Source organism: Misgurnus anguillicaudatus, chromosome 24, assembly GCF_027580225.2.
Source record: "Misgurnus anguillicaudatus chromosome 24, ASM2758022v2, whole genome shotgun sequence".
Taxonomy (NCBI): Eukaryota; Metazoa; Chordata; class Actinopteri; order Cypriniformes; family Cobitidae; genus Misgurnus; species Misgurnus anguillicaudatus.
This window is the reverse complement of record NC_073360.2, coordinates 13,290,405-13,303,495: the sequence shown is the minus strand read 5'-3', so window position 1 is coordinate 13,303,495 and position 13,091 is coordinate 13,290,405.

Sequence of the window (13,091 nt, the reverse complement as noted above, 5' to 3'; positions counted from 1 at the left end):
CCAGGTCAAACACAAGCAGTGATACTGCCAAATAATTTTCTTATTTTTCTGAAGTATTCGTTATTCACTTTGAAGCCACTATTTGTGCCTTTCTGCGTAAGGTATTTCTCATTTGGGCACATCCCTGTATATATAAAAATGTGCGATAAACGACATTTAAAAAAATAGTTACCAATAATCAGTATTGTATCTGGTCAGTATTAAAAAGTAAATTCTTATTTTACGCAAAATCCGATATCCGCCGTGTTATTGACGAACTGGGGACTTCAATACTATTAGGTACGCGAAATTAAACAGTTGTCACCTGGCGTTGGGGTTAGGGTTAGGTTTGGGTAGGGATGTCATTATGTAATGGCGCTTTTCCATTGCATAGTACCCCACGGTTTAGTTTAGTTTGGGTCGGGTCAGCTCACCTCACTTCGGCGTGGTTAGCTTTTCCATTGAGTTTAGTATCACTTCGCAGTGGGAGGAATTATAGGCGTGTCGTTATATTTGCGCTGCATACGGCTGTGACATCATACAAGAGAGAGCGTCCTTGTACATTCCCATACATTTATTTATTTATCAGTCCGCCACAAAATTAAAATTGGCCACAACAAATAGATGTTTACTTTGCACATCGCGTTTATAACTACCTCTGTCTCACATAACAGTTTCTGTTCAAACACTCGTGGCGTCTGTCGACGGCGCTCCGCTGAGCCTCAATGAAGTTGCATTAAAGCATAAATAATACTGACGTCAGACGTGCACGTCGCGAATGTGCCGCCACAAACTGCAAGTCTGGAAAAAACTTTTATGTGTTCCTGATTCACAACCTGTGGATGTTTTTAATCGCTAAATGGGTGTTTGGAAACTTAAAACAGAGCACAGATGACAACATGTTTGCTCGAGACAGCGCAAGCTAGCAGCAAGCTTAAGCTAAAGCTAATATTTTACATAATAGGATGACGGCGCCGATGACGATTCTCTCAGACCAATCAGTGAACTACAGTGTTTACGCGTCACGTTTGGTATCAGCTCGGGTCGCTTGGAACCCCAACCGAGGTGGTACGAAAAAAAGTATCGGGTACTACGAAGTGATCCCAATGGAAAAGCTCCCAAAAGTAAGCTGACCCGACCCAAATTAAACCAAACCGTGGGGTACTATGCAATGGAAAAGCGCCATAAATCTAACCCTAAACCGACTCGAAAATGGTAAGAAAATAGGAAAGAGAATGCAACGGACTTAATAGTATTGAAGTCCCCAGTTCGTCAAAAAATGATGCGAAAGGTATACCCTCCGCGTCAACTGTTGACGCATGGTCAAGTGTCGTCAAATATTGAGACTGGGTTGGTCCTGCTGCAGATGCTTTGAGGGGGTTTATGATAAAAGAGACGCTCGCCTTTTCCAGATACTCTCTTCATCTCATGTGTAATCAGATTTTAGTGTCTTGCAAGAATTTTCGTCTCTTATATCATTAACCCTTTTGATGCACGTGCAGCAGGCACATATTTTGACATCATGACTGATGCATATGGTTTACATGACGCAATGATGTTTGTGTGTGTGTGTAAAACGCCACATTACGCTTTGTTAGCTAACCTTAAACACTCTCCCTGAGGAAGAGGCTCAGTACTTAATGTAAACCACAAAATGCTGTGATTGACCAATCACAATCAAGTGTTCCAGAAAACCATGTAATAAGACAGGAACAAGGCATGCTCTGTTTTGTTAAACATAACACTTACACAATTATACAACTAACAACCGATTTATTATTACAAACAACGTATAGATTCCTTGGAAACCTTTCTTATAGGCAAACTTCTCCCAGGCTGTGTTTAACATAAAATGGTAGAATGCCTTTCATCATTTACTCGCTTTGGTTGCTGACACATTTTGTTATTTCCTTCAGTCAAAGAAAACAAATGGAAATGGCCATGTGATGTTTGATTGGACGCAGTGGGGGCAGTACGGATGAAGGGCAGGGGGTAATCAAGAATGCTATAAGAGAGGTAATTAGGAATTCTGAAACAATCTATTTGTATTCGGAAATGAAAGACGCTCACAGCAGGCCCACTGGAACATCAAAATGCAAATGACTCTCAATGTTTGTATCCTCTGAGGTATTCATGCATACACAGTGGCTCTTGTGCCTGGACACCTAAACCAAACTTAAAATAAATATAATCCATTTAAAAGCCGACGGGGTTCATTTTAAAGAAATATAGCATGTAGCATTGCTTGTTTGCAGATGCATCTTAGTCTTTTAGTTTGTTTTAATGCAAAGAATACTGTAGGTTTTGTCCAAAAGTGTCCAAATACAGACTCTGTCTGTGAAATCAGGCTGAAGTCTCAAAATCTAATTAAAGAAGGTTATGAGCATCATGTTTCACATTGATTTCAATAATTGTAATGGCCTTACTCTGTTAATATTAAAGATATCAAGCTGTGTTGTCATCGAGTCTGAGTCAAGACCAGAGATCAAGTGTCAAGTAGGAGTCAAGACCGAGTCCAGATAAAGCTGGATGTGGACTTGGGTGATTCTCACGAAAACTTGGTTTTAAAAATGTCAAGCATGAAAATGTAAAAATTGCTTAAATTTACTTTTTTTCCCACCAGACATTGAAAAACAAAGTCTGAAGTAAATGGGAACATTAATTTAAAAACTTTTACTTATCATTTAACACTTTTTGTAACATAATTTAAAAAATGAGTCCTAAAAAATCTCATTACCGCCACAGTCAGAAAACATCAACACTGACATATTTTCAAAATGACATGACAAACCTGAAAGAACATAATTTGGAGATTCTGCACATGCATTTAAAATCAAAGTATTATGCTTCTATTCATTAAATTAACATTTAATAAGCATCTGTTGCAGTAATGATAATCAAAATGTCGTGTAAGCATTCTGACAAGACAATATTTAAAATTAACTGTAAAAAAAATGATCTTACCTGGTAGCCATCTTGAAGTAACTGGTCCATGTGCTTGGTCACTTAAAATCAAACTTTATTAAAATTCTGTATGTGCGCTTAAACTGTTCTCAAAAAGTGTTGCGGAGGATGAGAACATCAGGCATGGACACATAATTTTCCTAATTTTTCTTCATTATTATTATACATGAATATTCAGTAAATATTTTTTCTGTCATCTAAAGTAGTCTAGCAAAACATCCATTTATTTTTTTTCTTAATATTTTTGTGTTAATTTGATTAAATTACAACATAACGCATGTTCAAACACAGCCGGACACATTGCGGTAATGAGAATCTTAGCAGAAAATGAGATAAAATTTACAATTATAAATTCTTATGTTGAAATCACACATTGTGCAAAGTAGAACACAGTATTGTGTTAATTCTGATGCTTTTTAATGTTACTATATTACACATTTTAAAGCTAAAATCATTAGTGCCGTGGTGTTTCAATGGTTTGGTGAGAATCACCCACTTGGTCTTGACCTAGACTCAGCACTCGATCTCTGGTCTTGACTACAACACTGATATCAAGATTATATTTTCACAGAACGTTCTTTATATTATGTAAGATACGTTTATATAGAAAACAATACATCATACAAAAGTTACTTTAACTGTGTTCTCACAGGCAGAGGCACATGTACCATTTTAATATGAATGAATTATGCGTATTGTTTCTACCTATTTATTTGTATTTTTTATATTTTCACTTGTGCTGTGTTTTAGAGTTAACAGAAAATCATGCTATAAAATTACCAGTACTTTTTTTCTGTTATTTTTTTACAGTGTACTTTTGGTGGCGACTGCACATAACCACATTTTAATCTCTAAATTACAATGTGCATTATGCAGCACAGTCTCATAGCAATTTGTAGCTTTTTGTATAATCTAATTTGTATGTTTAATACAATCAGCTTGCACGCAAATGACAGTTTAAGACTGTCCTCCAAAAATAACACTCATCCTAACACACATTCTAACCAGACATAATCAATATAACTCTAGCGATAGGCCTGTCCACATTGAATGCAAAAAAAAGGGGCATGGCATGACGTAATAAATCACAAAACACAGTCAATCAGAAAAACAATTCTCTTCGCTTTTGGGTCTGTTCTTCATAAACATTGAACGTTTGACATTGTTACACTTGAAATATTTGTGATTTCTGAAAAAAAAAATGTGAGTGCTTTTTATACTGTGTTTCATATTATAAAATAAATAAATGTGTTATGTTGTTTGCTTAAAATACCCAAATAGTGTGTTGTGCAATATACATACAACAAATTCTGGTGGTTTAAATTGAAAATCATATTCAAGTACATGTCATCATTGCAAAATTATACCCCAGTGTGTAATTTCATCATGATCGCAGACCAAAATCTCGTCTGGTGCCCGCCCCTACTTATTTAGTAAGCGCTTCTGTGGGTCATATTTGGGGGAATGGACAAACCACCTAAACAATCTTATGGCTTGTAGGAAAGTTTGGTTGAGGGTTTATCGGTTGAAATTTGATAATTGTACATTTTCATACAATTCACGTTGTACTAAATCATGCTACTTAGGCACCTCATAAAATATTTACGATTCCCATGAGATCAGACTGGCTTCAAGCAAACTCTTTATCAAAGATTACACTGTAAAAAAGCCTTAAACATCTTTATTGTACATGTTTTTATCCTGCGTATTTTCCCACAAGTACCACCCGAGTTTATCACCGCATTAATGTCCACAGTATCCAAACAATTAGCTTTGATTTAACAACAAGTTCTCCATGCACCAATAGCTGGGATTTGCGAATGATTTGTGATGAAAAGGTAATAGTCATGTTGTTAACAGCAGAAATCCTGAAAACATGCCAGTGAAAAACAACCTGGAGGAGGAAGAGTCAACAGCACCAGATGTGTAGGCGTCACTGAAAGATTTCCTGACGAACAGAAATAAAACAAACATATTTTCTTGTACGAGGACCCTTTAGGATATGGCATAAATGTGCTGCTGGGGAAGAACCTGTGCTGTAGTTGCCATGCCAACAGGTTAAAAGAAGCACCTGCTACCTGCGGTTGCCGTCAGAATCCCGGCGGACCAGGGCTATCGGTTTCAGCCAGCCTTTCCCATTTGATTAAAGGCTGCTGCAGCCTAACACAGCGCACCCTGCATCTCCCGCTTGTTGTGGTTGTGAAATTACCCTGGACTTCATTAAGTGGATCATTACCTGCTGTCAAGGCTATAAGAGACCTTTATTCTGCTCTCTTCCTTTCTCTTTCTAGGCTCATCAGACACTAGACACATCAGACACATGACAGGAACATGAGCTCTTGCTCGGCCTCGCATGCCTTGTCATGTAATACAACAAGTGTGACTGGAAGCACGCTAAACCTGCCAACAATAAGCAGAGATATTAGACATCATTACAAACAGTCTGAAAGATAATAATAACAATAGTGCTTTATTTTGAATTAGTTTTTACAATGCATAATTAGCAATGAATACACTGAAAAAAATATTCATTCAATTTACTCAATTTTTTAAGGTAAGTGGTTGCAATCAATTTATTTCAGCTACATTTAAACAAAAGTATTTTTTTTAATGTAGCTGAAATAAATTGATTGCAACCACTTACCTTAAAAATTCTGAGTAAATTGAATGAATAATTTTTTTCAGTATAGGGGCTCTTTAATGTATCTCTTTAGATTGTATAACCTAAAGTACAATTTCACAAATTTGATATATAGTATATTGTATATATAGTACATTTGCTCCCTATTTTATTGTACACTGTCAGAAAAAAATAAAACGAGTTAAAATGACAAAAATATACACTGAAAAAACATTTTTGGTGTAGTAATATATATTAGATTAACTCTCATAATTTCTACATAATAATATTAACATTTATTGAGAACTAGATTTTCCTAAGTAAAATTATGATAAATACACAATTAATTCATGTAGAAAATGAGCTGTGTGTTAATAGTAAGTCATATTAGATGTTTTCTTGTATTATTTAAATGCTTGTGACTGCACATAGTCCTTAAATAATTGAGTAAATTTTAATCAAAAACTTTAGCAGATTCAAGTTAAAAAATCTTAGTTTATTTAATTTAAGAATATTAAATACATTAAACAAAATAAATTCAAATAAAATTTACTTAAATGTATATGCACATGTTGTAAGGAATACCCACAATCCTGTGTGCCTGAATATTTTTTAAGCTTTATCACAGAATAAGAACTGATAAGAACTTTAAGTACTTAAATATTTGTTAATAAAACATCATAAAGGTTTAAGCTCTTATATTATTGATGTTGTTTTGTTCTAAATGATAATTTTGTGAAGTCACCGTTCATGTGATCAGTGTTTCTTTACATGAACCCTGTTTGGAACATTATATTGTATTTCTCTCCACAGTGCCGACAATGCATGTCAAATGCCATTTATAACACTAAAAATAACTAAGTCCATAGAACTATGGTAAAGAAAATAACAAACAGTAAATACTATTTATTTAATATTTTTAGGACAGCAATTTTCAAAAAAAGAAAAAAAACTAATAGACCTTATCTAAACAATTAAAATAAATCTAACTTTAAAAAAAGAAGTAACATTTACTTAATTATTTAACATATGTTTTGCATGCACTATTAAGAAGATTTTATTTGATTTTAGTAGGTAAGTTTTACTTTAAAAAGCAGTACATTTTACTTAAAATGTTTTTTTTAAGTGTATGTTGATTTGAAAAAAATTGCAGCATTTTTTAAAGTATTAGGGAGAAAGAAATTCTAGAGGTTGCTTGTATATTGTGGACTGTATAGACACTTATGTAATTTAAAGGAAATAAAACATCTGTTTTTATAATAGTATTGCAATTTGGCGAAAGTGTTGTATATTTACACACAATAGCATTATAATACTATTTAGAAAAGGTTTTACTTTGTATGCATTCTGCGCACTGGTGGAATTATGACATTTCTTATTTATTTCTAATCAGCACAAAACATAAACCAATAAAGATATAAATTATGATATAATTACCGCATAATGAATATATGGTTGAGAGATTGCAGCAGATTAACTTGCAATTTGCTGTTGTTACACAGCATATCTCTATGAAATTATCACTTATAAAAATACATTGCGCAAAGATATCTTCCTGTATGACAGTATGGCTATTGAGACAGTCTATTATATGTATATTTGAAACAAGAAAAGGTTTTCCTCCAACTTTCCAGAAAGTTGAAAGCTCAGAATAGTTTGGGATGTCATTTTACTTGGCAGCATTCCGAAGTTTCAACATGATGGAACAATGGGACCTGTTTCATGGTTCAAATACAAGCTCACATCATTATTCTGCTTCCTAACTTTACGGTTGGCACTATGCATTGGGGCAGCAAATATTCTCCTGGTATCTTCCAAACCTAGATTCATCCGTCAGACTGCCAGCGCAAAGCGTGATTCATCCTGCTTCAGCAGTTTTTCAAGTTTAATATTGGCAAGATGCACACCGCCCAATCCTCTGCTTTGTACTGTATACATTATATATGGTGAGTCTCTGTGTGATGCTTATTTGCTATAGAAAACTAATTTATGTTAATTGGCTGACATCTACAGAGGCATTTCTGAGCTTGGTAGTGAATGAACAGACTGTGTTTACGTGATACAAGTCTCAAATTGGATGTTTTACACATTAACCGATATGGCTAGACCTCAAATCATGTGCTTTTTAGCTCAATTGCTAGAGCTTGCTGCCAACAATGCCAAGGTCACGGGTTTAATTCCAAGGGACAACATAAATCGATCAAAAGTCGTTTTAAATAAAAGGGTCTGGCAAATGCATAAAAATGCAAAGATTTCCCTTAAAAGAATATTGACATGCCATGAAAGCCAGTGAACGAGGGTTATGAACTGTAGTTTGTACAAAAAGATAAATCCATTAGAGACATAACTGCCTTAAATGAGTGCAACTAGCCTGATGTCCACTGAGCGCTGGTCTTACACACAGAGTGTTATCAGACGAAAGCATAAGCAGGCAACTTTCCAAGCCTGCAGCTATATTTTCCAGAGCTTCTTTCAAACAGCATTCGCTGCAGTCTAGGCGCTTTGATTGGATGCTTGGAAAGTAGTTTAAAGTCTGCTGGCATGCCTACTGCAAAGACAACACCTAAATATAAAAAATCAATGCTGTGCTGATCAAAGCTGCAGTGCACCTGAAGACCGGCTGGGCCATCATTTATAAAATTGATTAGTTAGGTGTCCAGAACCTCAATGGTCGTGCATATGCACTTTGCAGGGACAAAGCCTTGGATAGTTGGATAGTTACAAAGCCTTGGATCAGTGACACCTCTACCTAGGATATTTCTTCTATTTAAAGGAACAGTATGTAGGATTGTGGCCAAAACTGGTATTGCAATCAGAAAACGTGTGGCTAAAACTGGTACTGCAATCACACAACTGGTGGCCAATACACAACATGACAACATAAACATCAGTTGAGGGCTGCAACTCCACTTTTTCAATGACAATATCCTGGCCAGACCACTGTTGTGAGTAATATAAGTATTTGAAATGAAAATGATTTCTTAATGTCTAGTGACATATCAAGGCCATTTTATGATTACTTGATATACATTTCTTACGCACTGTTCCTTTAAGATAAAGAAATACATACTGTACAGGAAATGCTAAAAGTGTCCAATCTTTGCCAGGGCCCTGGAGGTCTGCATTTACATAAACATACAGATGCCTTTGATCTACAGGTTTGATTAAAACAAAAATTAACCTGAACTGGTACTTAACTGAATGCATGGTGCTTAACTGAATACATGGCTAATAAAGAAATTAACGCCATCTCTTTTCATGCAGAAAATTGTTTTGGTCGCTTTATAGTCTACATTTTCTGGGGTGACAAAAATATAGGCTTGTTTTTCTCAAGTTAACAGTAAACGATTAAAAAACACCGAAATTAGATATTAGAATTGTAGAGTCTGACAGACGAACAATAGATTTTTGATGAATGTAAGCTGTGAATTGTAAAACGGTGATGCATAAATACATTAAAACAGAAAATATTGTGACAATGTAACAAAACACTGATTGTAAGCTAACACCATAATTATAGACCAAAACAAAAAATATGTCCTTTCTCTGGGTATTTTCTTTATCAACATAAAACCTTTGCAAAACTTTATTTAATAGTGTCTTTGTTACAGGTTACACATACTTAAAATAGTAATAACAGTAAATTACGCATAATTACATTACCAAACCCTAACCTTTAAACCTTGAAATCTCAACTCTCCTTTCCCTTAACCTACCCCCCCCCCTTCTAAAACCTGTTTTTTCTTTGTTTAAATTTTTTTTTAAGAAATGATTTCCTCCCCATTTTAACCCTGACTAATAGGTCCCTAAATTTTGGCCACATTCCCTGCTCTTTCCCTATCTGTCCTGATTGTAACACTACTTTTCCAGACAGGGCTTAAGCCCTATCCAAGACTAAAATCCCTGTTTGAGTTACTGATTTAGCTTGCACTGACATATCTTAAAATAAATATGTTACATTGTTCTGTCTTAAGATGCACATCCGTAAGTGTTTTTATATGTTTGTAAAAACTACTTCAATTAAGAGAAAACATTTGCATGAAAAAAAGTTTTCCTGACGAGTTTTATGGTAATCTGTAATACCGAAATGTTCCACTAGATGTGCTCTTACCCAATTTATAAAAAAACTGAAGTTAAAAATAATTTATTAATTGTAATAGGGATGCTCCGATCAATGCCGATCTCCACTAATAATACGTGGCCGATCACTATTCTGAATCGGACAGCCGATCTTATTACAGCTATTTCATGTACTACAGCTTTTGATCAGTAAGTCCTTATCAATCTGAAATCACTGTTAGTTTGAGTCGATTATAGCATGCATTTGAAAAAGCAACACTCGTCAAACATAATTATTAAACATATTCTTTATTATCATGAAAATACCTGAAAATGTTTGAAGAACAGCTATATAAATATATCCTTCAGCCATTTCATGGAGCTGCGTGTCATCACAGCTGCGTGTGTATTGTTCTTCGTCTACAGCGCATTTTGAGTTTCTGCACGAGAGCGCCCCCTGGCTTTTGGGTGTAGCGGCATTTCACTGTAATTCATTGAGAAACATAGCAAGCATTATCGGCCGATCGATCTGAGCATCCCTAAATTGTAAACTCGGTGTATGTTTTGATAATCATTCTGAATCTGATCTCTAACAAAAATCCTTCACAAAAATGCAATTATTTCAGCTTTTTGCTCAAAAAATTTTATTTTTGAAGAAAAATAGCCCTATTTAAGAGTAAGCAGAGAAAAATAAAGATAAGATGAAACCAGTTTTGTTTGTTTGAAAGCAGATGATCTGTTCTTTTATTTGATATATTTACATGTTTATATATTTTAGAAGAAAAATTTCCTGGAAGGCATTTTACATTTTACTTTCCTTTCTTACCCCCTGAGATAGCCTATAAAGGTAAAAAAAAACGTAATCCCAACCCTATAGTTAGTATATTTTGTTAATCATTATTACTCAGTACTTAAATCTATAATTACACTGTAACAAGGACACTATACAATAAACTGTAATCAAACAATGCTATCTCATGGCAATAATAGTATTTTATGAGGTGGCTAATTCATATTAATTTGTATAACCTCATTAGTACATTTTTGTACGATTTGCCTTTGTCCCTGTGACGTTGGGGTTAGAGGTGGGGTTTTGTTATTGTTAATCTCCTTATAGATCACATACAAAGTCAATGCAAAGACACAAATAAATGCAAACTTGCGTCGGGCAATGCAAAATATGTTCGCCTCAAACACATCTTCACGCAAGTTGAAAATATTCAACTCAAGCGAAAAATTTACATTACACGAAGTTAAATCCCAAGAGTAATCTAGAGCAAGGATAGTGATGCTTCGTGTTTGATGTGTATGCAGCATTATTGTGTACTTAACGTTAAAGTGACACTTTGTAGTTTTTCAACCTCCATAATGTATTTTCAAGACCCTTGTGATGGTACATCGACTTAAAAAAGGTTGAATGATATGTCCACCATAGCCTGACGGGGTCTGTATCACTTTTACTCTTACTTTTAAAGGGGACAGAGAATGAAAAAACATTTTTACCTTGTCTTTGTTGAATAATGGTAGTCTACCCGCATTCACGAACATACAAAAAGTGTTACACATGCTAAACATCTCAGTCTCATAGAAATTCCTCTTTTAGAAATGTCAGCCAGAAAACAGCCCAATCTGAAAAACTGATGCTTATGACATCACAGGCATCTCACTGCCCCTCCACTTTAAAATAATTGGCTACATTTTTTGAGTGGCAGCAAAGTCAGCCAGTCAGTAATGAGATTGCAAGTTAAGCCAGTAGGGGGAGCCAAATAGGTGCAAAACCACTTGTTTAAAATCCCCCATCCTAATAGAGCTATCTGAGAGAGGTTTTTAGGAAGCTTCTAAGGCATTACAGACCCAAACAAAAAGATTTTTGTCTACATGTCACATCACAGAACAAGGATAAATACTACGTTCAATCTTTCTATGTCACCTTTAAACTTGGGGTTTCGGGTTGTAACCCAAGCACAAAACAGAAACTAAAAAAATCTGCTTTACGGCATATGTCACATCCTCCACTTCCTCAAATTCGGACGTGAGAGCGCAACTATTTATTTTCCTGATGTTTTTGTCATGGCCGAAACAGCAACTAAGAAAAATAAACCCAAGGTTTTGTCGGAGGAGACCAGAAAGAGAAAAGGGGAGAGTGACAGAATAAAAAAAAGGACGAGGATCAGTTATATTGAGCCAGCGTTTGCTCGCTGGCGTGAACTAAAGAAGGAGGAGGGGTTTCTGACCGATGCTGACTTGGCCCTCATGCTTTTGTACAAATAAGTAATGTTATATTGCTTGCATACCGGTATATAAGTCCTGTCTGGCGCCCGAACAATTTTTTTTCGTAAATTTTATTGGAGGCTACTTGGGGAGTTTAGAGAGGAACTTATATCACGTGACATTTTGGCGCTGTGGTGGTGTCATGGACCTACGACACAGGCAATCCGGGTTTGATTCCCCTTTAGGGCAATATTTTTTTAAATATAAACTTTAACCAAGCGACCACTGTTACAACTGGCTTTTAAACGTGAGCTACACGATTTTATTGGCGTTTGATGAAAATAAAACCCATGAAATTATATTATATGACACATGACATGCTGGAAGGCACACTTTGTGACCTAAAGAGTTGTCTTCTTTTCCTTTGCGACAATGCTGCGGCGCTTGTGGCCTCTAGGGACGCTAGACATGAAAAATACATGTCTAGCACCCCCTAGTTGCCAAAAAGTCCCATGGTGTGCCTTTAAATATGAAACATTACCTACTGTACAAACATTTATAATCAATTGACAGCACAGCATGTCACATCAAGTCTTCATTACATTTTGTGAATGCTACTCGCATAATCCATATGAGCTGCGAACTGTGAAGAGCAGACCTTACACAAAGGTGCAATTTTACCCACCAGGTTTAGAAAGTGGAGCTGAATGACATACAAGCCTTCCAGTGATCTTGAATACAGTAGCACCTATTAGTAGTCCATAGCACTACAGGAGCCTTACTGCAACAAATCGGTTTGGATCAGCTTCTTTAATTCCACCCTTTGCATTGGTCCAACTGCCATAAAATCAATGGGCTATTAAGTGCTGTTGTAGACTTTCAATATGGTAACTGTAAATTGGGTCCAGTAATGATACCAGGGCCAGCCTTGGCAGAGATGTATTGCTGTGTGGGTTGTTTTGCCATCCTAATAACACAGACTAGATGCAGACATTGCAAATCTTTAAATACAGCTCCATACAGCAAATGTTTTAGTTATCTTTAGTTAACTTTCTTTCTTTATGAAAAGTTACACACAGGTTGGGGGAGGAGCAATTTGGCATCTCCAATGTGCATTTTTTTTTTACCTGTGGGAGGAAATCGGAGTACCTGGAGTAAGGCCACCTGACCTAGCCACTGTGCCGCCTTATAACTAAAGATATAAGATATATTTTTGTTAGCTTTACTGATGTTATTGACTGTATGTGCACATTTCTCA